This window comes from Prionailurus bengalensis, chromosome A3, assembly GCF_016509475.1.
Source record: "Prionailurus bengalensis isolate Pbe53 chromosome A3, Fcat_Pben_1.1_paternal_pri, whole genome shotgun sequence".
Taxonomy (NCBI): domain Eukaryota; kingdom Metazoa; phylum Chordata; class Mammalia; order Carnivora; family Felidae; genus Prionailurus; species Prionailurus bengalensis.
In genome coordinates, this window is record NC_057354.1 from 15,638,212 (window position 1) to 15,663,071 (window position 24,860).

At 44.5% G+C, this 24,860-nt stretch overlaps 1 long non-coding RNA gene across 1 annotated transcript; it reads right to left on the minus strand.

Annotated features, from left to right (window-relative positions):
* Positions 1-9,048: 9,048 nt before the first annotated feature.
* LOC122466941 lies at positions 9,049-11,210 on the minus strand. Its single transcript, XR_006292793.1, has 4 exons — positions 10,943-11,210; positions 10,642-10,800; positions 10,243-10,286; positions 9,049-10,030 (listed from the first exon to the last, which is right to left on the minus strand). It is a non-coding gene; the product is annotated as an uncharacterized LOC122466941 (long non-coding RNA).
* Positions 11,211-24,860: the final 13,650 nt, after the last annotated feature.

Genomic DNA, 24,860 nt, shown 5'->3' on the forward strand with positions numbered 1-24,860 from the left:
AGATTCTTCCTGGTTTGAATTTTGGAGGTTTTGACAAAGCTGAATTCAATTCCCTCCTAGGCACTGCCCCAAGTCTCTGCTGAAATGGGAACTGAAATGGGTCCCCAGGGGAGTGGCCCTGGAGGGTGGTGAGGGAAAGAGAAAGTACGATTGTCTGGGGAGCCAGCAGAGAGGACGCGGTGGGACAGTTGGGGGACTCAGGCAGTCCCCCAACCACATAACCCCCAGCACAGAAGCTCTGTTAAGGGTGCTGGGACCGCACTGGAAGACTATAACCTGCCAGAAAGCATAAACGAGAAGATAAAGCTTGCCAGCTGTTTCATTATAGATACTCAATATTCTCATGTATTTACCCCAGCTTTTGTTCTTCTTCTTTTTTTAATGTTTATTTTTTTTTACTTTTGAGAGAGACAGAGCACAAGCAGGGGAGGGGCAGAGAGAGGGAGACACAGAATCCGAAGCAGGCTCCAGGCTCTGAGCTGTCAGCACAGAGCCCGACGCAGGGCTCAAACTCACAAACCGCAAGATCATGACCTGAACCGAAGTCGGACGCTTAACCAACTGGGCTACCTAGGCGCCCCACTCCAGCTTTTGTTCTGTGTGTTATTTTACAAAATTGGAACTATACTGTCTAGAGTACCTCAAATTAATTTGTTTTCCTTAACGTAGCAATGCAGTACACAGCTTGAAGTTTAAAATGATACTTTTATTGGTAAAATTCGTATTCAAGGATAACAAGGATAATTGTCACTGCTGGGTCAAGTTGTATGCCATGATTACATTTCATTCTTCGTACGATTTTTGTTTCTTCCAGAGATGAATTGCCTTATTATTTCATTTTTCTTCCCCTTAAAGAAAAACAATTCTAGCGAAGTCTGTGAGTCTCCAATGGCACCTGTAAAACGCCTCTGACCAAGACAGTAAAGATACAGAGGATCTAAACAACATAATTCACACCGTACTTTTGTAGATGTGCCTTTAATTTTGGACACTGATAACAGAAACTGTACTGTTTCTCAAGCAGTGGAACATTAAAAAATATTCATTATATACCAAATCACAAAGAAATCCCCAGTATGTTCTCATAAAATAGAAACAATACAAATGATATTCTCTAGTAGCCATGCAACGTAGTAAGAGATTAGTAATACTTTTTTTTAAGTGATTTTCTTCCCAGAAATTTAGAAATTCTGTAAAACAATGGTTGGTTAGGTCAAAGAGGAAATAAAAACTAGAATCACAGAATTTCTAAAAATTACTCATAATGAAAATGCTGTATATGAGACTCTAAGTGATGTGAATTAAGCAGTAATCCAAGAAGCATCCATAGTTTTAAATATGAATAGAAAAAGAAATTGAAAGGGTGAAAATAAATTAAATACCCAGCTCAAAAAGTGTAAAAGAAACACAAAAGTAAACCAAAGTGAGAAAAATAAAAAGCATTACTATAGATAAAAGCAGAAAGTAACAAGTTAGGAACCCCCAAAGTATGCTGAACTAACCAATAAAATGGTATCTTCAGAAAAAGATCCATAAAAATAAATCAATGGCGAGCTAATCTAATCAATAAAGTAAGGAAGCACAAATACACAACATAAGAAATAACAAGAGAAAATAGCTACCTACCCAACAGGGAAAATTCTTTTTTTCAAGTTTATTTATTTTGAGGGGGGGGGGGAGAGAGAGAGAGAGAGAGAGAGAGAGAACAGGGGAGGGGCAGAGAGAGAGGGAGAGAGAGAATTCCAAGCAGTCAGCTGTGCTGTCAGCACAGAGCCTGATAGGGGACTCAATCCCAGGAACTGTGAGCTTATGACCTGAGCCAAAATCCAGAGTCAAACACTTAACCAACTGAGCCACCCAGGTGCCCCTCAACAAGGAAAGTTTCTAAAATCATGAGAGGTTTATTTGCACAGAATTATGTAAGTAGATATAAAATTTTCTCACAGATGCTGAAAAGACCTTCCAAAAAGTCAACTCTCATTCATTCTTTTTAAAAACTATATACACATTTGATAAACTAAAAAATTGACCAAGACCTACTTCATGGAGAGACCCAAATCCTTTTCCATTAAGGTTAAGACACAAATCCTTTTCCATTAAGGTTAAGACACAAATCCTTTTCCATTAAGGTTTAGAAGAAAGATATCCACTAACTTCACTACCATTCCATATTATACTGGAAGAATTAGCAGTGTGTTGTACAGGATTTTAAAAATTAGACACATGAAAATTACAAATAAATAATTAAAATTATCATTGCAGATGACATGATCGTGTATCTATCAAAGTCAAAAGATTCTATGCTAAACCCAACAAAGAATTTTGTATTAATATTAAAAAATCATTGCTTTTCTTATGTATCAACAAGAAGTTAGAAGATTTAATGTAAGGGAACATTTCATTTATAACACAACAAAACATTTAAACACCAGAAATAAACTCCATAAGAAATTACCAAAATTTTAAAGCATTTCTGAAAGACTCAAAAGTACACTTAATTAGGAAGACATCCCTTGTCCTTGGATGGAATGCTTGCAGCATAATAAAACTGTCCAATTTCTTCAAGTTAATTTCACATGACCTCAACAAAGTACCGATTAGGTTTTTTTTCTCCCCCAGGGCTTAGAGGAGTTGATTGATTCTAAACTTCATATGAAAAGTAAACAAGCAAGAAGAACTAGGAAATCCCTGAAAAAGGAAAGTATCAAAGGACTAGCCTTACCATATTTTAAATGATAGTATCATGTCTCTAGAGTTAAACCAGTGTGGTATTGGTATACGAATAGATTAGTTAAAGGAACAAAATAGAAAGCTCCAGAGAAGACTCAGCTACAAATGGAAATATAATGTATGATAAATGTGGCATTTCAAGTCACTGGAGAAATGATATAAGGAAAACTGTAATAATTTTTCAATGCATGTCAAAAAAAAAAGGAAAAAAAGGAAATTATAGACAAAATCAAAAGACAGAAAAATTTGGAACAAATATTCTCTGTTAATATCATAGAAAAGGAGCTAATCCCCCTGATATATAAAAAGCTTTTTAAAATAAAGAAGAAAATGATCAGAAACCCAAGAGGAATGTGGGTAAAACACAGGATAGAAGATTCATAGGAAAAAAATTAAAATTGCTCTTGAAATAAGGAAAAAAATAAATATCAGCCCCTCGTATAGGAAAACTACGCATTGAAATTATGCTCTGATACCATTTTCTACCAGACTGGCAAAAATCTAAAAGTTTAACAGCAAACTCCATTGGCACAGCCGTGAAGAAACAGTCTTTCTCAGACATAGCTGGTAGGAATCCAAAAGAGTGCTGTCCCCGGGGATGGGAATTTATCAGTGTTTAACCAAATTATGCATGTATCTATACTGTCAGTAATCCCATTCTAGGAATCTCCCCCGAGGACGTATGTCAACAATCATGCTAACATAATTAGTGACATTTGTAATAGCAAAAGATTGTAAATGCAAGACAAGGAAATGAGAGAAATAAACTTATGATCTATCCACACAATATTACAACACCATTAAAAAAAAAATTGAGTGATGGTCTCTATGAGCTGAGATGAATTCTCAGTCACACTGCTAAGTGAAAATAATGTATGTACTAAGCTATCCTTCACCATAAGAGACAAATGCAAATAAGAATATATATTTTTCTATATCATAATATATATTATTATTATTTATATTATTATATATTATATATATAATGAAAATGTAAGAAAGATAAAGCATAAATGAATAAATGAGTGAAATTGTTACTTAAAGGGATTGGGTGGAAGAGGAATGAGAAAAAGCTGCTATAACTGTAGCGTTTTATATAATTCTGATTTTTCACCCCCCAGCTTTATTGAGATATAATGACCTATAATGTGTAAGTTTAAGGTGTGCAATGTGATGATTGGATACATGAACATACCGTAAAAATTTTCCCACAATAACACTAGTTAACACGTCTTTTATCTCAAATAGTTACCATTTTTGTTGTAGTTGTCATTAGAGCAAGAACATTAAAGCTCTACTCTCATAGCAACTTTCAAGCATACCATACAGTTCCGTGAACTACAGTCACCATGCTCTACACCGATCCCTGGAACTTAATTCCTCTTTTATTTCCAAACTTAGTTATCTTACGACTGAACGTTTGTACTCTTGGGCTATCTCCCATTTCCCCCACCCCTCCACCCCTGGCAACCACCATTCTAATCTGTTTCTATGAGTTTGATGTTTTCAGATTCCAAATGTAAGTGGGACGGGATAGTATTTGTCTTTGTCTGGCTTATTCCACTTAGCATAATGCCCTCAAGGGCCATCCATGTTGTCACAAATGGCAGGATTTCCTTCCTTTTTAATGTCTAGAGAATATTCCACTTTATGTATGCACCACGTTTATTTCATCCATTCATCTGTCAGTGGACACTTAAGTTGTTTCTATGTCTTGGCTATAGTGAATAATGCTGCAGCGAACATGGGAATGCAGGTATCTTTTTGAGATGGTAACTCAGTCTCCTTTGGATATATACTCAGAAGTGAGACTGCTGGATCATATGTTAGGTCTATTTTTACTTTTTTTTTTAAGGAACTCTCCTACCGTGTTCCCTAGTGGCTGTACCAATTTGCATTCCCACCAACAGGGCACAAGGGCTCCCTTTGCTTTACATCTTGCCAGACTTTGTTATCTCTTGTTTTTTGATGATGGCCATTCTATCAGGCATGAGGTGGTATCTCATTGTGTCTTTGATTCGCATTTCCGTGCTGTTTAGTAAAGTTGATCACCTTTTCATGTACTTGTTAGCCATTTGTATGTCTTTGGAAAAATGTCTATTCAAGTCATCTGTCCACTTTTTAATTGTTTAGGGTTTTTTTTTGCTATTGAGTTATATAAATTCTTTATATATTTTGGATATTAACCCTCATATCAGATATTTGGTTTGCAAATATTTTCTCATCCTGTAGGTTGCCTTTTCATTTTGTTGATTGTTGATTCTGCTGTGCAAAAGTGTTTTAGTTCCACTTGTTGATTTATGCTTTTGTGTTTTGGTGTTGTACCCAAAACATCTCTGCCAAGACCGATGTCAGGAAGCTTTCCCCCTATATTTTGTTCTAGTAGTTATATGGTTTCACTTCTTATGCTTAAGGTCCATTTCAAGCTAATTTTTCTGAGTGGTGCAGATAGGGGTCCAATTTCATTCATTTGTATCTGGATATCCAGCTTTCCCAACACCATCTATTGAAAAGACTATCCTCTCCCCACTGAGTATTCTTGGCTCCCCCGTCAAACATTAGTCAACCATGTATACGAGGGTCCATTTCTGGGCTGTCATTCCATTCGTCCATGTGTCCACCTTCACGCCAGTAATATGCTGTTTTCCTCTGTGCTCAATGTGGGGCTTGAACTCATGACCCCACGATCAAGAGTTACACGTTCCACCAACTGAACCAGCCAGGCGCCCCAATACTACACTGTTTTTATTGCTATGGCTTTGCAGGAGAGTCTGATATCAGGAGGGGTGATGCTCCCAGCATTATCCTTTCTCAGTATTGCTCTGGTGCTCCAGGGTCTTCTGTGGCTCCACAGGAATCTTAGGATTGTCTTTTCCATCTCTGTGAAAAATGCCATGGGAATTTTGGTAGACGTTGCATTGAATCTGTAGATGGCCTTGGGTAGTATGGACATTTTAGCAATATTCACTCTTCTAACCCATGAACACAAGATATCTTTCCATTTATTGGTGTCTTCTTCAATCTCTTCCATCAGTGTCTTTAGTTTTCAGTGTACAGATCTTTCACCTCCTTGGTTAAATTTCTTTCGAAGTCCTCTGCTTCTTATCCTTTACAGTCCACATGCTTTTGCAGGGAGGCCACACACGCAGATGTCTTGTCACTCATTTTCTCCATCCAACCACCAGACCAATGAAGCCGTATATGAAGAAGAAGCATGTTCATTTGTTCATTTTCCAATCAATGGGCCTTTCCAGCGTGTCCACTCTGTTACTCAGAGTGTGCAAGTCCTACCCAGGCTGCTAGGGGCACACAGATGAGTCAGGCCAAATTGGAACCCAAAGGAGGTATTAGTGATAAAACCAGGGCTTCATCAGGGACGCTTGGGAAGCTTTGGGGCTTAGTGGGGAAAGAGAATTCAGAGACCACATACACCAGGGATTCGTCTGTGGAGAGAAAATCAGGTCAGAGCGATCATACTAGAACTAGCCAGGTTACCTCCAGGTCCATAGGCATCCGTGGCCACCAGCCCCCCGCATTTCCTTAGGCCAAGCAGAGAGGGAGAATGGAGGTGGTATAGTTACATGAACACTGCTCATGAGGTCAGGACGCTGACCTTCAAATCCTAGCTTTTTACTGCATCAGTGCCTTCATTTTTCCATCTGTAAAATCTGGCCATTGGACTAATCCAAGGAGTTCTTTATATTCTGGTCCTATTGGGTTTGGCCCTTGGTATCAGACTAGACCCATTCGACCTGGGGAATGACCACAGCCACGGCCCTCCAGATACATGAGCTCCGCAGCACACAAGATTCCCTGCACCACTGTTGCCTTGAAGGATGCTATTATGGCCATTGTAATGAAGAAACTGAGTGTCACTGAGTCTCAGAGAGGTGCTGCCACCTGCCTGAGGCAACAAGCAAGTCAGAGGCAAAGCGGACATTCAAACCTCGGTCTCATGAGCCTCATGAGCAGCCCTCAGGGCTGCTTCTCCAAGCTTCTCCCTCCCAGGGCCTAGGTCAGAGAGATCAGGCCTAGAAGCACAAGCACAGGCGACCCTCTAGATTCTGCACCTGGAGGACGGCAGGAGGTGGTGTGGAAAGGCAGAGGTCCTGCCAGCTGTTAGGGGTGAGGCAGCCCCCGGCCAAGGACAGCAGAGCATCAGCGGATTTAGGCCACGCTGGGGGAGGGGGGTGGCCGGTGTGTCCTCTATCTGAGCCTACCCCTTCTTACCTTCCTGAGAGCCCTTGTACCAGAGCCTCAGCCCCGCCTCACCCGGCCCCACAGAAGCCAACCCCTCTCCCCAGTGCCCCCAGGCTGAACCATCTGGTAGAAGAAGGCCTGATTCCTTTAATCCAGTGGGCCCCCTGGTGGACCGGCTGGTGGTTGCCCTTCAGTCAAGAAATAAGATTTACAACGTGGGCAGTGGCAGGGACCTAGCCAGGCCTTGTCCCCAAGCAGATACAGAGCGAGCCCTGTTGCACCCCAAGACTCTGTCCTCAGTCTCAGCCTTTGCCCTTTCCTTGTAGATAGGAGCTTCTCCCCCAAGTCCAGAACATTCGTAGCATCCCTGCACCTCACGTAACAAGCACGAGCCCAGCATCGCTTCTTCTCTGAGCATGGCTGGTCATCCTGGCACAAAGCTGAGGGCCGACAGACCTGGCACCAGTCCAGGGAGAGGGGCAGGCTCTAGCTTTTTCTGCTTCTGCAGAAGGACAACAGGGTCAAGGAAGGAGTGCATTTGACAAGTGTGCAAGAGACCATCTTCCCAGGGGGTAAAAGGAGTACCCAGAAGCCCAAAGGAAGGGGGGAGTGTCAAGATCCTTCAAGACCCGAAGCAGCCATGACCCAGAGACGGGCGAGGAGAGAGTGCCAGGGACCAGGCTGATAGGTGGGCAATGAGAGTCACCGGCTCAGGAGGGAAGGTAGAGGGTTCAGATTCTGGTGCTCCTGGCCCAGGGAAAGAGACACACAGAACAAGGAATGGCAAAAACAGAGAGAGGGAGGAAACGAAGACAAACATCTGGAAACATGATGAAAACTGAGAGTCAGAGACAGAAGGACAGGCAGAGAGAGAGAGAGAGAGAGAGAGAGTAATAAAAATTTAAATGACCCAGAACTTAAAAGAAATCCAGATAGATATCGAGAGGGAATGCGGTGAAGAATAAGGGGACAAGGAGATATACGTGAGGTGACACATATACGTGGAGATATACGTGAAGTGAAGGACAACAGAGAGACAGAGGGAAATGTGGCAGACAGAGCTGTTTGGTCAAAGGACGATTTCAGGTGGTCCAGACACACTAGGAGATGGGGCCCTCACAAAGAACTTGCCACTGTTTGCCAGGGTGCCCTTTCTTGGCCTGCCCAGTAGAAGGACTTGACTGAGCTCCTGCCTTGAGAAAGGAAGAGAAGGTCACCCCCAAGCTAGCCAGGAGCCCCTCCATCTCTGACCCACTCAGAGAGATAGAGTAGGTGAAATTCACTCAGGCGCCCTCTGTCAGCGTGGCCGACATTCTAGATTGTTCTGTGTTCTGAGACTTCCTCCACCATCCCCCTTCTTGTGCTCCTCCCCCAGAGGAGGCAGCCCTGCCTTGTGGTCTGGGGGCTCTCCTTGTCTCCTTGCCTCCCACTGACCACCCCTGCCCCCAGGCATTTCTCCCAAAAAACTCTTGATTATCTCATCTTGTCTTGACATCTGCTTTTCAGAGGCTCCAAAGAACGCACACATCCATTTGTTTTGGCTTCAATTATTCAAGCAGGGACGGAAAAGAAAATGAGGAGGCAGAAGAAGTTTTGGAAAAGTAAGAACATGTGTTTTTCAAATACATAGCATTATTAAATGAAGACGTTTTTCAGATTTCATTAGAAACATTAGAATGAGTGAGGTCCCTTGGGTGCCTGGGTGGCTCAGTGGGTTAAGCGTCCGACCTCGGCTCAGGTCACGATCGCACTGTTCCTGAGTTTGAGGCCCTGCATGGGGCTCTGTGCTGACAGTTCAGAGCCTGGAGCCTGCTTCGGGTTCTGTGTGTGTGTCTCTCTCTCCACCCCTCCCCTGCTCGTGCTCTGTCTTTTGTCTCTCAAAAGTAAACATTGCAAAAATTACAAAAGGAAAGAGTGAGGTCCCCGTTGTATTTATTTATTTTTTTAAAAGTTGATTGATTTATTTTGAGAGAAAAAGGGGGGAGGGGCAGAGAGAGAGGGAGACAGAATCCCAAGCAGACTCCGCTGTCACTGCAGAGCCTGACGTGGGGCTTGATCTCATGAACCATGAGATCATGACCTGAGCTGCAATCAGGAGTCAGATGCCTAACTGACTGAGCCACCCAGGCACCCCTCCCATTGTATTTAAATGAAAATACTCACCATATCCCTAAAATTTTAGCACTTGCAACCATGTAAGTTATGATGAAAAATATTGTACGTCAACTTGAAACATTCTAGGCAACGGCAGCTTCACAAAACTTTGTTTCAGGTGTGTGTGTGTCCAAGAAAAATAAATTTCTTGAAGGCCACGCTCCCCGACCTGAAATCCTTGTGTGACTCCTAATCAAGACTGAATCACATAGCAGAAGGTAAGAAATGCAAGGGTATCATTTCATTATTAGGTAGCCTGGGGGCTGCACCCCCACACTAAGACTTAAGGTTGCTAAACTGGGTCATAGTGTTTCTTTTCCTGATTTATGATGGGTCTACATTTGAGACCCTAAAGTAGCTTGGAACAAAGGCACGACCTGCTCCATTTCCAGCCCTAAGTTGCAGACGTGGCCCGAGAACACGCTACTCGCTCAAGTGGAAAGGCAGCAACACCAGAGACAATCACTCGTCTTCCTCATCCACCTGGGGGTAATGTGTACAGCTTTTGCAGGATCCAGACCCAGAAGATATGACTCAAAAATGCCCCCGGAATCTGATCAACAAAAAATCTGAAGGTCAGGAGACATTGCGAGAGAGAAACATATCCGAAAAAACAGTAGTGCAAGAACCAAACAAAATGAAATGTGAAACAGTAACTTCTTCCCTTTTAACAAACTCTAAAGGACCCCCCCCCCCACTCCCCGGCAAAGGCTGAAGACAGAGAAGCGAGGTGGGGGGCGGGGGGACATCCAGGAGTCATAGATTTTCATGTAGTTTTAAATATACAACACTATTTCTTTCTGTTGTTTTCATATTAATAAGCATTTAACTTTTGATGAAAGAAAGTTTGAGGAGTGAGAAGAGTGTGGAGGAATTGGGGGTCAGTTATCCAGGTCTCAGCCGGTGCCATGGGTCTTTTCAGGTCTGGTTAAGAAGGGGTTTCTACCTGGGGAGAGAGGAGGGAATCAGAGATGTGGGAAGGTGCAAACTGTAGCGGGGTGGGGGGCATAGACTGGGTCCCCAGACCACCCAGGGCCTGAATCCTGCCAGCTACTCTCTTCCCAGGGGCACTGGGAGGTGCTGCCCAGGAATCAGGGACAAGGGAGAGAGAATTCCAGGAGAGACATCCTCAGGAATGAGAATCTTAGAATCCCTTACCTCACATTTTTAATGTGGAGAGGAAAGTGATTCACTATTATAAGCTGTAAGAAAAAACAATGGCAATTGAAAATAATCATACTAAAAATTCGGGAACAGTTGAGGGGCTTGGAGATCACTTCATCCAAACGGCACCACCATTCAAAAGAAAGGCGTGATGTCTATTACAGGAAATTAAACTGCGCCTTTTCCTCGGAAGGGGTTCTTGGGGCCTCCCTCTCTAGGGCCCACGAGACGAATTTCAGGGTAGATCCCAATTGTAAAGCTCTGTTCTCCAAGGTTTCTCAGGGCAGTGACGGTTCTCGATTCCCTCCGGGACACCGTGTTCTTCGGGAACATTCCTGGGGCAGAGGCTAGAGCAGCAGACGCGGGGTTGGGGCGGGGGTGGCGGTGTCTCACCTCAATCCCAGCTTGTCAAGGGCTCCAGACACTGCTTCTTGCAGTTGTAGAAACAACACTTCTTCGTGCTGCGGCAACCCTTATCGCGCTTGCACGCAGGGAAGAGGGTGAAGGGGCATTCAAGAAGAAACTCTGGGCAATAGCCAGGTTTCTGGTAAGCTGGGGAGAAATGCCACAGGGTGAGGTGGGGGCACCGGAGCGTCGTGGCCAGGCATCGAGGCCGGCAGGTCCCCGGGACCGCTCCGAGGAATGTTTCCCCACCCCAGCCACACGCGAGCCCGCTGCACCCGGACACACTCACGCCTCTGCCGCTTCCGCTTCGCGGGCTGCGCCGTGTGCAGGCTGACTAGGAGGAGGAGGAGGAGGATCACGGCGAGCGCGTAGAGGCCAAGCGGCTTCATGGCGCGGCCAAGTGTGTGCCTAACGCGCGGGCAGATTCTTGGCTTATATCGCCTCTGGCGGGGGCCCGCCAGCAGGGGGCGCTGTGGTTCCCAGGGTCCAAGGTCACAGGTGCCTCTCTGGGACCAGGAAAGAGCAGCGGTTTCCTTCCCTACACCCCCTAGGAGAGGCTCTGCAAGAACTCCTAGGCGTCACTTTGTAACGTGCGAGAGCCCAGGAGAGCTCCCGCCTTTTCAGGGAGGGTCCGGGCTGGCCTGGCCCCTGATTCTTCGTGCTTTATGGAATGGATTTTGAGGCAGTAGGAGGGAACTGGCTTTCCCCGGGGGCGCTCGTTAGATCGGACAGACTCCTCTCTTCTCACTGTGTATCCAGAACGATGTAAAACCCATCCCTCAGAGCAGATTTCAGAAATGGGTACATTTGAAGAACTTACTTTGAACAAATGAACATTGGAAACACACACAGGCACAACAACAAGGCAAGAAAATGAGCTATTAGCAAGATAATATCTAGATTTATGGAGACTATCAATACATTGGGCACTGACCAGACAGAACTTTAAGATGTGTGATGAATGTTTTCTACCGCCGGTCTTTATGCCTCCATGACCTCGTATAAACTTCATTTGCTGCTGAGGTCAAAAGTCTAACTGCAGGTCACTTTGGAATGTGAAACCAAGGCCCCAAGACCGTGCTGGCTCTCCCTGACCTCCCATAAAAGTGTATGATGTCCCTGCTTGCTTGGTGGCCCTTTTCTGCAGCTCTCTGCCTCCCACAGCTGATCCCGATTCTCCTGTGTGTATCCATAAGTCTGTTTCTTCCCATTGCTTAAGATGGGTATGGTTTTTTTCAACACTATATGGTCGGTTTAACTCTCAGAAGTCGGTGGAATACTTCTTATTAACAAATAAAGGGAAAATCATGATCATCTTCACATCAGCAGTAGAATATATAAAAAAATCATTTCTCTATTGATGCTAAAGGAACATACTGGCACAGGGTTAGAAGTTCACTGAGTTCATTTGATAGCAAGCGTCTATGAAATCCCTATTACGGAGGTAAGTACTTTCAGAATGCTGGAGTAAGAGCTGCTCCTCCATAAAAGCTGTTTGAATACTACAAATATTGTCAAAATCAACCTTTTCAGAATGTTGGGACTTACCAAAGGCTTGCAACAATCTATGAAGTGTTTATTCAAGAAGAACAGGTGAATCTCAGTGAGAAGAGAGAGCGCTGTGGCCAGTTGATTTGCCCCGTTCCCATCCCCTTTCTTCCTGGCTGTGCGGCAGCCCGGAGGCCAGCGGGCTTGCGCTGCGGTAGCTCTGAGGACCAGCAGAATGGCAGGTGCAGAAACAGAGAATGGATTTGATGCTACTCAAAAGCTCCGTCTCCAGAAAATTGTCACTATTTGACCTGTCTGGCACCTTCCTTTTTTTATGAAGAGCCTATATTTATTCCACCTAACTCAGAGCTTACTTTTTGTGCTCAGTCCTCTCCCTGGGTCAGTCCTTTTGACATCGTGGCTTCTTCAGACAAGGAGACCAATTGGAGCTAGTGAGAGGCTGACCACAAACCCTAAAAGGAGGAAGTGGGGAATGAAATGTCCAGGAGGTTTTGAAGATTCTATCCTATTCACGAGAATTCATGGGAATCGAGAAGCCCACACACACGCGTGGGGTTGTGCTTCTGTCTGGGGCTGTGTACATGCCTCTGAATAGAGGCCTGCTGCTCCATTTACATATTGGCCACATCCTTAATCTCGATTAGGATTTTATGGAAGATTGTGATGGTTGTCATGAACTTACTATTCAGGTTGGATACCATCACTATCTTGGGATCTCTCTTGGTGTCCACCTTGTTGTATATGATTGAGTGGTTCTTGTTTTGTTTTGTTTTTTAATTTTTTAATGTTTATTTTTGGGAGGAGAGAGAGAGAAAGAGACAGCGTTGTGGGGGGAGGGGCAGAGAGAGAGAAAAGGAGACACAGGATCTGAAGCGGGCTCCAGGCTCTGAGCTGTCAGCACAGAGCCCCACATGGGGCTCGAACCCACAAACCACAAGATCGTGACCTGAGTGGAACTCGGAAGCTTAACTGACTGAGCCACCCAGGTGCCACGAATGGTTCTTGTTCTTGATATTAGCCTGGCATGTCACTGTATATAGGCCATGCCCTTGATTAGGATTTTGTGTCTGATTATGATCACTGTCACATACTTGCTTTAAAGTTAGGCTATAAAGTTGGTCTTTGGAGCCAGCCTGGTGTCTGCCTTTTTGTCCAGAATCGTGTGGACCTTGTTTTCTCTTTAGAAATCCATATGATCCATCTGGTAATTGATAATAAGAATCTTGGGGCTCAATAGTCTCCAAAGTTCCCTTCCATCTCTTACCACTACCCACCTGTTCCCAACCACTCATGATATTCCCCAAAGGGCTGTGGTTTGTGTGGTTTGCGTTGTGGAAGACTTTGTTCCAAAAAAAAAAAAAAAAAAAAAGAATTAGTTCCCATCAGGGAAGAGAGTATGTGGTTCTCTCCTAGCACCCAGGATACCCTTAAAAGCCATTCTCCTTGACTAGCTTTTCCCCTAAGCCCACCTCCTACACTCACTACTGAGTCCCTTCATAGCTGCTCGCTTCTCAAAAATGAGGAGCAGAGGAAGGACAAAGATATCAGACTTCATCTTGCCAGGAAAGCCTTGGCTGAGAGCTGAGTTGAGTTTCTCATGTATGCCTTCCCTTGACTGTGTGTGTCAGGGGTCAGCCAAAGTTACAAAAGGCCCTGCCCTTTCTTCACTTATCAGTAAATGCCAACTTCCTCACTCCTGCTCAACAGGGGCCACTGTCAGAGTCCCCAGGGACTTTGCAAAGGGATACAACGTTGGAGGCCTTTGTCTTTCCCCTATAAGCTCCAGCAAATCTTTATCAACACTCATAGATCATCATGCTAAGCCTTCTGTATTTACAGAAGAAACTCAATCCAGAGAAAAGAGACTTACTTCAGGTTACAAAACTAATCCTTCCATGATGCCATCATTTAAATACTCCATCACAGAAATGCCTGTATGGCTCAGTTGGTTTAAGCATCCAACTCTTGATTTCAGCTCAGGCTCATGAGATCGAGCCCCTCGTTGGGCTCCATGCCAACAGCGTGGAGCCTGATTGGGATTTTCTCTCTCCCTCTCTCTCTCTCTCTCTCTCTCTCTCCTGCTCACTCTTACTCTCTCTCAAAATAAATAAATAAACATAAAAAATTTTAAAAAATATTTAAATACTCCATCACAAATATAACCCTGTACTTCTCCTTGTTTCAAAATGGTCTTGAGACAACATTCTATTTTACTGAGGAGGAACAGTCATAGAGGTAGAAAGACATTGAAGACAAATGAAAGCCAAAGAAAGAAGACTTCAAGAAGTAAACAGCGTGCACCAATTACAAAACTGACTGTGAAGTTCATCACAATAAAGACTGACATGTGCCCAAAGCTTTACTGTCTCCAGCTGCTGCTAGTAACCTTAATTACAGAAGATTAATACAATTGTTGGGTTGAGTTGTCAGTTGGAGGATAGAGAACAGAAGTAGTCTTTTCAAGAAGTCAGAATTTGCAATGGAATGGGAGTCTGGGCTGTACCTGTGGGTAAGGTGAGCTCCAGAGATATTTTCAAAGGATGGGAGGAATTTGACAGGTTTTAATGGTGATGGCAATGAGTATTAGATAAAGAAATAAGAGTGTTGGTTTTTCTATCGAGTTCTTTTCAGTAAATTTACCTAAACAACAAAATTAAATTTTTTAAATGTTCATTTATTTACCAAGAGGGGGTGGGGAGAGGAAGAGAGAGAGAGAGAGAGAGAGAGAGAGAGAGAGAGAGAGAGAGAGAATCCCAAGCAGCCTCTGTGGAGCCCAACAGAGGGCTCGATCTGTGAGATCATGACATAAGCCAAAATCAAGGGTCTGATGCCCAACTGAATGAGCCATCCAGGTGCCCCCAAATTAATTTTTTAATAAAAAAATTTCCTGCCTCAATAGTAAACAGCTACAGCCCAATAGTCTGTGAAGAATGTTTGCCACCATCGATGAATTTATTAATATATTGAGAGAGGATGCAAAGAGAATATTTCCAACTTATCTAGAGAAGTGCAGCTTTCTGCAAATGTGAGAAGGTCTTAAATAGTCCAAAGAGCATTCCTTTACTTTGACCCATGAAATTGGCTAGTGGACAGACCACAGGACCAGTGAAGCATCCCAATAGTGACCGTGTGTAAATTCAAAACACCATGGAAGGTGGTTCTGAAGGAAGGATGGCTTTGACAACATATTTCCAATCATTCTATCCTAAAATCCTGATCTACTTGTAGGGAATGCCATATGTAAAAGGAAAGATCAACCAAGCTTTTTATGTAAAGAACAGAGATTAAAAATTACTAAGTTGTCAAACATAACGCATGTGGGCTAAATGGTTTCACTAAGCCATTCTGAGCTCCTACCAAGGTTATGTGTGTGCCCCAAGGGTGGTAATATCAAAAGCTGAGGGGCAAAATTTCCCTTGGGCAGAGACCTGAGCAGATTAGGTTGAAATGTTCCTGAACTATAATTGTCTACAGTGCCTACTGTGCCCTAATTACCTTTGTACTCCTTCCTGCCATTCCCTCAGGAAAATACCAGAAACCACTCTGTTCCAGGTGGGCCAGTAGAAGAAAGGATCTGACAGCATTAATTTTAGTTATGAATCCAAGAACAAAATCTTTGTCGCATCCTGTGTGCAGAAGATACAGATAAAACAAAGGGGCTGAAGATTTGCAAAAACAAACCAGAAAATCGCAACCCAAAAATAGCATGAGATTATGATATTCTTATTAGAATACAATTCAGGGGTCCTTAGGTGGCTCAGTTGGCTAAGTGCCCGACTCTTGGTTTCAGCTCAGGTCATGATCTCATGGCTGTGGGATCGAGCCCCGCAACAGGCTCTGTGCTGACAGCAGGGCTGACAACATGGAGCCTGCTTGGGATTCTCTCTCCCTCTCTCCCTGACCCTCCCCTGCTCTCTCTCTCTCTCTCTCTCTGTCTCACTCACTCTCTCTCTGTCTCAAAAAAAAAAACTTTAAAAAATAGAATTCAATGACATTTGAAAAAAAATGCATTTCAAAATTTAAAAAGAATGTATTGATACAAATAAAAGAAGCAATCAGTGTTTTCAAAAGCATAAAAATGGTATTATTGGTGAATAAGTCCTTGGTATGATGTCTTGATAGGGAAAGGAAAAGCTCCTCCTGGAAAAATCAAGAAGAGGGAGGAAAATATTAAAATATGTAAAATTTGATATGACAATGGGAAAATAATACACCCAAAGGAAAAAAGAGGGAATTTTACAGTGTTTTGCTCAGTTCAATGCAAAATTACTTGACAACATAGAAAATGTTACAGAATGAATTACCTCATTGCTTTAAGAATAGACAGAAAACCCGAACTGTACAAATATGAAAGAGGTACAGGAAATTGTCTATTCATCTCTTGCCTTAGTGCCACAAAGCGCTAGGCCTAGATGATTTAATATAGAGCAACAGGATGAGAGAAATCATAGTAGAAAGCTCCTGCAGAAGCTTCAAGACTGTGGAAGAAGAAATGGTTGCGGAGAAAGTACAAGCCCCACATTAACATGTACAGGAGCAGGATGGGTGACAGGGACATTCACCGGGCTGATAGTTTGGGTCAACTGATACAGCAAAGCCCACCCCTCTCTACCACTTGTATTTGGAGTAGTGTTCATCTCCAAGAGTTTTACATCTAGCAAAACTACCCATCAAAAATGAAAGAGAAAGTAAGACACTCCCAGAAAAATAAAAACTGAAGGATTTCATCATTGCTAGACATCACCTATGAGAAATGCTAAATGGAGTCCTTGAGGAGAAATGGAAGAACACTCCACAGTAATCCCAAACCATAAAAAGAAACAAAGGACAATAGTAAAGGTAAATATTTCATCCACATTCCTGGTTACAGCTGCCATAATAATTCAGCGTATACATGTGCCACCATTGATTAATCACCCTCCTTCCTGTGTGTGGGCGTTTAGTTTGTTTCCAGTACTTTGCACTTGCAAACAATACTGCAATTAATACATTTACTTTAATTCCACACTTCGGCTTATATTGTTCTATGGGTTTGGAATTGCTACTGGACAAGTATCACTTGCCACCGGAAGGTATAACCCTATACTTTCGTTCAGGGTCAAGCTAAACTAATGCGTCAATGGTCGTTTTTGAAAAACTCCTAAATCCCCCTGCCTTGGTCTACCTCCTGTGGAAAGAAAAATGATTTGAAATCAGAACAGATAGTTCCCATTCCCAGCTCTGCTCCTGACTCCTAAACAGTTTTCCCATCTGTAAGGAGGATGCGGTTTTCTGATCCTGTCAACAGGGATTTCAACTCCAAACTCAATGTAGGGTTGTGGCTTGTGGTATCTGTTATGAGCTGCAAAGAACCTGGATGCCTGGGGACAGACACACATGGCTGGCTAGAACAGAGTCTGCAAGGTCCTGGAAAGTGGCTCAAGTGTAGCTAAGCTTATAGCGATACTCGTTCTTCTAACCCCGGGGTGCACAAAGACCCTGGAGAGGGGGTATCTGATTCTTTGTCTCAGCAACAGATAGGTGGTACTGGGGAACTGTGGGTCTCTTGTGGAGGGTGGTGTCAAACAATGACCTATTTTCTGGGCTCTTTACTCACAAGCCACACTGAACACTATCTCCAACACAGCTCCATGGATGTAGCTCAGAGATTCTGCCCAGGGTAAGAGGCAGTCTGTAACAACAGAGAGCTCTGAAGCTCTCCCCGCAAAACTGACTTTATTTAAAACAGAATGTGGGAAAGTTCAAGCCTATAGGCGCTCTTGAACACAATGAAGATTTTGGTGGGAAGCAATTAAGAAGAAGGTGGCAGCTCCGTGAGAGCAAAAAGCTCAGTGACAGGCCAACTAGTTGACTAATTTACAACTAGTAATTCCCTGAGAGGTTCATGGAAAAAGAACCCTCCTGGGTGGGAACAAATCTCAAAGACTGACCTCATAGACTACTTCTGCAACGGGGCTCAAATAATTGGATAAAACTGTGAAACAATTTCTGCCACAGGGAATGTTTGGAAAAAATAGAGCAATCAATTGTCAATTTCGTGGAGCCTACAAGCTGGGTGTGATGCTGACAGCCACACAGCTTAACAGACAGCCTGGAAGAATGATGGTGATCTTTCTAAAGTAACACTCACAGGCTGGGACATGGGAAAGGACCTAAGCTTGTTAGAAATTTTCAGTATTTGAGTGTTTTTGGTATTTGGAGGGATCCAACGTGCTCTCAACCAGGGCAGTTTTGCCCCCCTGAGGACACCAGACAATGCCTGGAGACATTTAGTCACACCACAGGGATCTAGGCAGAGGCCAGGAATGTTGCCAAGCATCCTACAATGCACAGGAAAACTCTGATCCCCACAAAAAAAAAGAATTATCTATCCCAAAATGTTAACAGTGCCAAGGTTGAAGAATCCAGGGTTGGGTGTCGTGGACCAGTACTTGTGTTCATCAGGGACAGTTAAGGAAAGGATGTGATTGGGTGTTGAGTCCTCCCTGAAAGGAGCAGTGTCAAGCAGACTTTGGTCAGCTGTCCTTCTGCATCTTAGTCTTTTTTTTTTTAATTTTCTTTTTTACATTTACTTATTTTTGAGAGTCAGAGACAGAGCACGAGCGGGGGAGGAGCAGAGAGAGAAAGAGACACAGAATCGGAAGCAGGCTCCAGGCTCTGAGCTGTCAGCACAGAGCCCAACGCAGGGCTTGAACCCACAAACCGTAAGATCATGACCTGAGCTGAAGTTAGACGCTCAACCAGCTGAGCCACCCAGGCACCCCTGCGTCTTAATCTTTATGAGACTTTGGTTCTTCCAGTGACTCTGTTGCTCACAATACCTAACGGTGTCCTAATCCATAGATTCCAGATTCTCAGCAGGAGATCTTCCGCTCTTGGTTTTATTTTGAAGATCAATTTTTTAAACCAGGAGTTTGTTTTGATTTTTAGTTTATTTACTTTTTAGAGCCCATTGAACATATTCAGCAACATGCTTGCAATCTTCTAACTGGAATTTCCCAATGCAATTAATGTTTTCATAGCAAGTGCCCTATTTCAAGTAGAAGCCTATTTATGAAGGGACAGGACAAGTCTCCCTTTACTTCAGCTGTTAAGTCCACCCACAAAATTGTTTGAAAATTTTCAGTCTATTTTTAAAGGCTCTTTATCTTTATTTTGTTACAGACTTGGTTCTTTGTGCAGTTTACCCTTGAGAGACAGTGTTTCTGAAATGGCCCTAGTTTCCTGCTTTTCTAGTGCTCTCAAGGCCATTTTAAATAAGAAATTACCATATTTCATAGATCAAGTAACTTTCCTACATTCAATAACCAGTGAGAAAACATAGCAAAAGATAAGATTCCATTCACAAAAACAGACATATATATATATATATATATATATATATATATATAATTTTTTATTATTATTTTAGAGATAGTGTGAAAGCATGGGAGAGGAACAAAGAGAGAAAGAATCCCAAGCAGGGCGCACCCTCAGTGCAGAGCCCCATGCAGGGCTCGATCCCACAACCTTGGGATCATGACCTGGGCCGAAATCAAGATTTGGATGCTCAACCTACTGAGCCACACAGGCGGCCCAGATACACTATTTCTTACACTATAAATTTGATGCATTGCAATGAAATAACTAATAGTTAGGGTTTCTAAATGATTTAAAATTGTTCTAAATGCCACCTGATAAAGAAAGCATTTGAGATTTGCCAGGACAAAACTGATGATAAATTATCATGGGAGGAGTTACCCAATAACACATTTTCCCCCTTGTGCTAGACTGTCAGGAATTTTATTTTATTTTGTATTTTATTGAGGTATAATTGACACATGACATTATATTAGCTTCCAGTGTACAGCTTATGATTAGATATAAATATGCACTGCGAAATGATGACCACAGTAAGCTCAAGGACACATAAAATTTTTTTTAGTGTTTATTTATTTTTGAGAGAGAGACAGAGTGTGAGCGGGTGAGGCACAGAGAGACAGGGAGACACAGAATCCGAAGCAGGCTCCAGACTGCCTGGAGCCCGACGCAGGGCTCAAACTCATGAACCATGAGATCATGACTTGAGCTGAAGTCAGATGCTCAACTGACTGAACCATCCAGTGCCCCAGCTCAATGACACATATTAATGCAACCAAAATTATCATAAAAATACACCAACATAGTTAGGGCATACAGTAATGGTGGGGGCATACAGACACATGTCAATGGAAGAAAAAGGAAATTCAGGGCCTATAGGAATTTATAAATGGTACAGGCAGAATTCCACATCACCAGAGAAGTGTCAGAAAATTCAGTACGTGATATTGAAAGAGATGGTCAGCAATTCCGGCAGGAAATACTGGATTTCTGTCCCATCCATTATCTCAAAACAAGTTTTAGATGATGAAGGATTTAAGTTATAAAAATACTCAAAGAAAACATGACTACAGTTTTGTATAATACTGATATGGAGACGACCTTCTGAAAGCCAGTTGATATAGCTAAACACATACAAATGGAAAACTTTTGTAGGGCAAAAATCAATCAGAGAGTAGGAAAAACAATTCGAAATTGGAAAAATAAGAGTAAAGACATATGATGGAAATATACATTCTATAATGTATCAAAAGACTGTTTATAAAATAATAAAGAAAAGAGATGACCTAATAGAAAAATGAGGGGCGCCTGGGTGGCCCAGTCGGTTAAGCGTCCGACTTCGGCTCAGGTCATGATCTCGTGGTCTGTGAGTTCGAGCCCTGCGTCGGGCTCTGTGCTGACAGCTCAGAGCCTGGAGCCTGTTTTGGATTCTGTGTCTCCCTCTTTCTCTGACCCTCCCCCATTCATGCTCTGTCTCTCTCTGTCTCAAAAATAAATAAATGTTAAAAAAATAAAAAAATAAAATAAAATCTTAAACAAATAAACATGACTCCTTTTTTATTTGGGCCTATGAGACTGGTTCCCCACCGATTTGGGCTAATTCCATCTGTCACTGGCCTTTGCCTCCCTTACTGTGAAATGGGTGGCTTAGTCGCTTAGGACCTTTCTTGCTTGAGAAACACTCCAAGAGTCTCAGCAAAGGTCTCTCTGCCCTGTAAGGAGGAAATTGGCAAGAGAAGAGCAGAAAGATCAATGTGAGGACATCAAAATGATGCAGAATGCCTCGTGATAATGGCTACCTGGGCCTTTTGTGCACTGTCTTCTTATCTTCTCCCCAAACCTGCATATCTTTGATTCTACTCTTTGTCTTGAGTGATGTTGTGACCATGGAATGCCTGCTGTGAACTTGATTTCTGGTTCAGGTAGAATGAATAGATCAACAAGTCTTTTTGGAAAGGCTACCAGTCCCCCCAGGGTTAGTCAGCTAGTCGGCATCCTATGGAAAGAGAAAAAACAGTATCGGGACAGGTAGTTCCTGGCCCAGCTGTGCCCTTGACGCCTAGTGTGGACTTTGATGGCTCCCCTAGGCTTCAGGTTTCCCATTGCAGGAATCTGGATTATGGCGAAGGGGATTTCCAATCCAAATGCAGCAGAAGGTTGCAGCTCAGGGCATCTGTGACAAGCTGAGAAGCACGCGGTGTCTGTGCATGACCCTTGTCACGCTGACCTCCTCGGGGCAGACACACATGGCTGACTGGAACAGAGTCTCCTCATCCGAGGATATTCTGGACAAGGAGAGCCTAGAAAGAGGTCAAAGAATGTCCAAAAATTATCAGTGACCCTGCCTTTTCAGCCCCCAAAGTGCACACAGAGCCTGCAGATATGACATCAGGGTTTTATCTCAGCAAAAAAACTCCTCAGCTGGAGAACGTTATGTCTTCGGGAGAAGCGCGGTAGCAGTTGAGCTGTTCCCAATTAACCTCTCAGGGTAATTTCACTAATATCACACAGCCTCTCATTTCCCACCTTTCCCATCGTCACCACTACATGCAGAGTTATGAGGCAGTGGGTGGTTTCGAGGATGCCGGCCAAGGGGCCTTGGAGACCCTCCTGCTCCGATCACCTTCCTTTTCACACGTGGTTCAACTACAGGCAGGAAGTTCGGCCAGACCCTTGAGGTGGGAGTGTTTTAGACAACGTTCATTTCTTGACTTCTAAGCGTACAAACACCGCTCCTGTAATGAGGGAGTCTCCTGCCAGGCTAGTCTTGGCAGGGGGAGGCTGAGGCCAGGTCCCCTGCAGATGATGGAAAGTCCAGATGCCTGCTGTCCTTGCCTTCTCTGCAGCCACCAAGTGTGGTTCAAACAGCACATGCACGGACTGTCACGGATGTGAGGACTAGTGGTAGTAAGCCGTAGACATGGGGACAGAAAGAAGTGAGGATTTATTCCGGCAGCCAATGGCTGCAGCATCTCACTGCTAGGGAGGGGGGTGAACACGATGGCCAAGGCTTTGGCCACGTAGGCTAACAAGATGTGACGTCAGCTTGCCCGGAGGCAGCAGTGCTGTGCTTTACTGTGGTTCAGGAGGAAAAGACCGTGGGATAGTGTTATTGAATAAGTGTTCCCATAAAAACACCAGGCTGCAGACTAGGGAAGACCAAGCACCGTGTAGTGTGGAAAAGCGGAGAAAGTAAACCAGGATTAAAATAGGAGCTGACCAGAGTCGGGCTCTGTGCTGACAGCTCCGAGCCTGGAGCCTGCTTGGGATTCTGTCTCCCTCTCTCTCTGCCCCTCCCCTGCTCACATTCTGCCTCTCTCTCTCTCTCTCTCTCAAAAATAAAACATTAAAAATTTTAAAATAGGGGCAGAAAATTGATTTGGGGTTTATTAAAAGTTGCCTTGTGAAATAAATGACTGTCGAGGGAGAAACTGGTAAGACAGCTGTCTTGGTGTTTAGCTCAGTATGAGAAGGCACTTTCCCAGGACATTCCCATGGTGACTAAGGAGTGTGGCCTCTGTTTCAGAGGCAGGAACCTTTATGCCATTCCCTTTGCAAATGTCACCTCAAAGAGCTTCGTGGGGAGTTTGGAACCTTATGGAAATCCACAGTAGAGAAGCTACTTAATGTCTGTTGACTGCCCACTGTGTGGGACGCCCTTCTTATATGTTGGGCGCCCTTCTTTCTGAGTCTGTATTTGAGTCTGGATGAGAGGCAGAGACAGTTTCCCACTGCAGGAACTGAACAGACTCACTTTCATTCGCCCCCGACACCCAGGGCTGCTCAGCAAATCCGAAGTTCCCCTGGCACGTCACATCTCCCCGAGTGGCTCCAAGCAGCAAGGACGAAGGGGCATTCTTCCCCAGGGCCACACAGTATCACTGTCCACGGCAGCACCCGAGTCACGGGCACCGGTGGCCCCGGGGAGTGTGCGGCAGCCAGGTGTCCCCATCACACAGCTGTGGAACTGGCTGTGTTTCTGGCTGTGGTCACACTGGACGCTCTTGTTCTTACAATACCCCCCTCAGCCCGAATCTTCATAAATCCCTGGAGACACATTTTGCAGACTGGGTTCTTAGCGTAGCAGTGGCTGGGACACAGGGAGGGGCGCAAGTTCCATTGCAAAGTGCCACCAGCAAAAGTACCAGAGAGAAGCAGGACTGGGCCCACGAAGGGAGCCAGCACCATGCTGACCTGACCGCGTCTCTGCTGGCCCCACCGGGAGCCCTGGAGCAAGCATTTTCCACGAGGAGTCCTCCCTTGGGCAGAAAGTACCATAGCCCTACCCTGTCCCTGGCTGGGGGGCCCCAGCTCGAGCACCAAGGTGGTGCCTGAGAAGCATTCAGTTAGGCTTGCGCAGCTGGGCCGAGAGGGGCTCCTTGAAGGGGGTCTGGGCTGCACCCGTCCCAGTCAGACCCAGTGCCCGCCTTGTGCTGCAGTCACACTGGGGAGCAGTACCTCCAGATGGATGCTTTTGCGGAGGGAGACCCCAGAGGATGGGGGTGAGTGGGACAAACTTCAGCGCCAGCCCCTGCTGCTGGCATCAGGCCCACAGCCACTCTTCCTCATCACCCTGCTGGCCACTCCATTCCACGGCCTCCTTGTCCTTGGCCGCCATCAGTGTTACGCTCAGTGGCTTACCTGGTGGTGTGACCAAAACCCTTCTTCTGAGGGTCACCACACCTTTCTCGGGCCAGGCCGGCTGCACTTGTCCATTCAGGGCCACACGGGGAAGATGCGGCTGAAAACCTCAGTGCCTTTGCTCTGGGCGTCTTCCCTGCTGCCCCCTGGCTCTGCTGGGCTGGTCCTCGCTGAGATCCGGTGCAGGTTTAGGAAACCTTTTCAGATTGGTTTCATGGATCAGCTCAAGAGTCTGCCCTGGGATTCTCCTGACATTTGTCCCCAGCCCCGCTCTGTAAAGCTGAAACATCATTCCCCATCAGCCTTGAAAATAGCAGCCCGCCTGTGCATCGGGGGAGACAGTCGCTGGTCCCCTCTGTCCTCACCCTGACAACAACCATGCACGCAGCACCTGACAGCCTCCTCACCCTGAGGACAGCAGCCAGAAGCGGTGAGGAAGGAAGCTGGTCTGCCAAGTGGTCTCAGGATGATTTTGTCTCTCTCAATAGCGTTTTCCACTGTTGTACTTCATTTTATTTATTTTTGCTTTCTTTCATTTTATCAAAGAGGGGCGCCTGGGTGGCTCAGTCGGTTAAGCGTCCGACTTCGGCTCGGGTCATGATCTCTCAGCTCGTGAGTTCGAGCCCCGCATTGGGCTCTGTGCTGACAGTGTGGAGCCTGGAGCCTGTTCCTGATTCTGTGTCTCCCTCTTTCTCCCT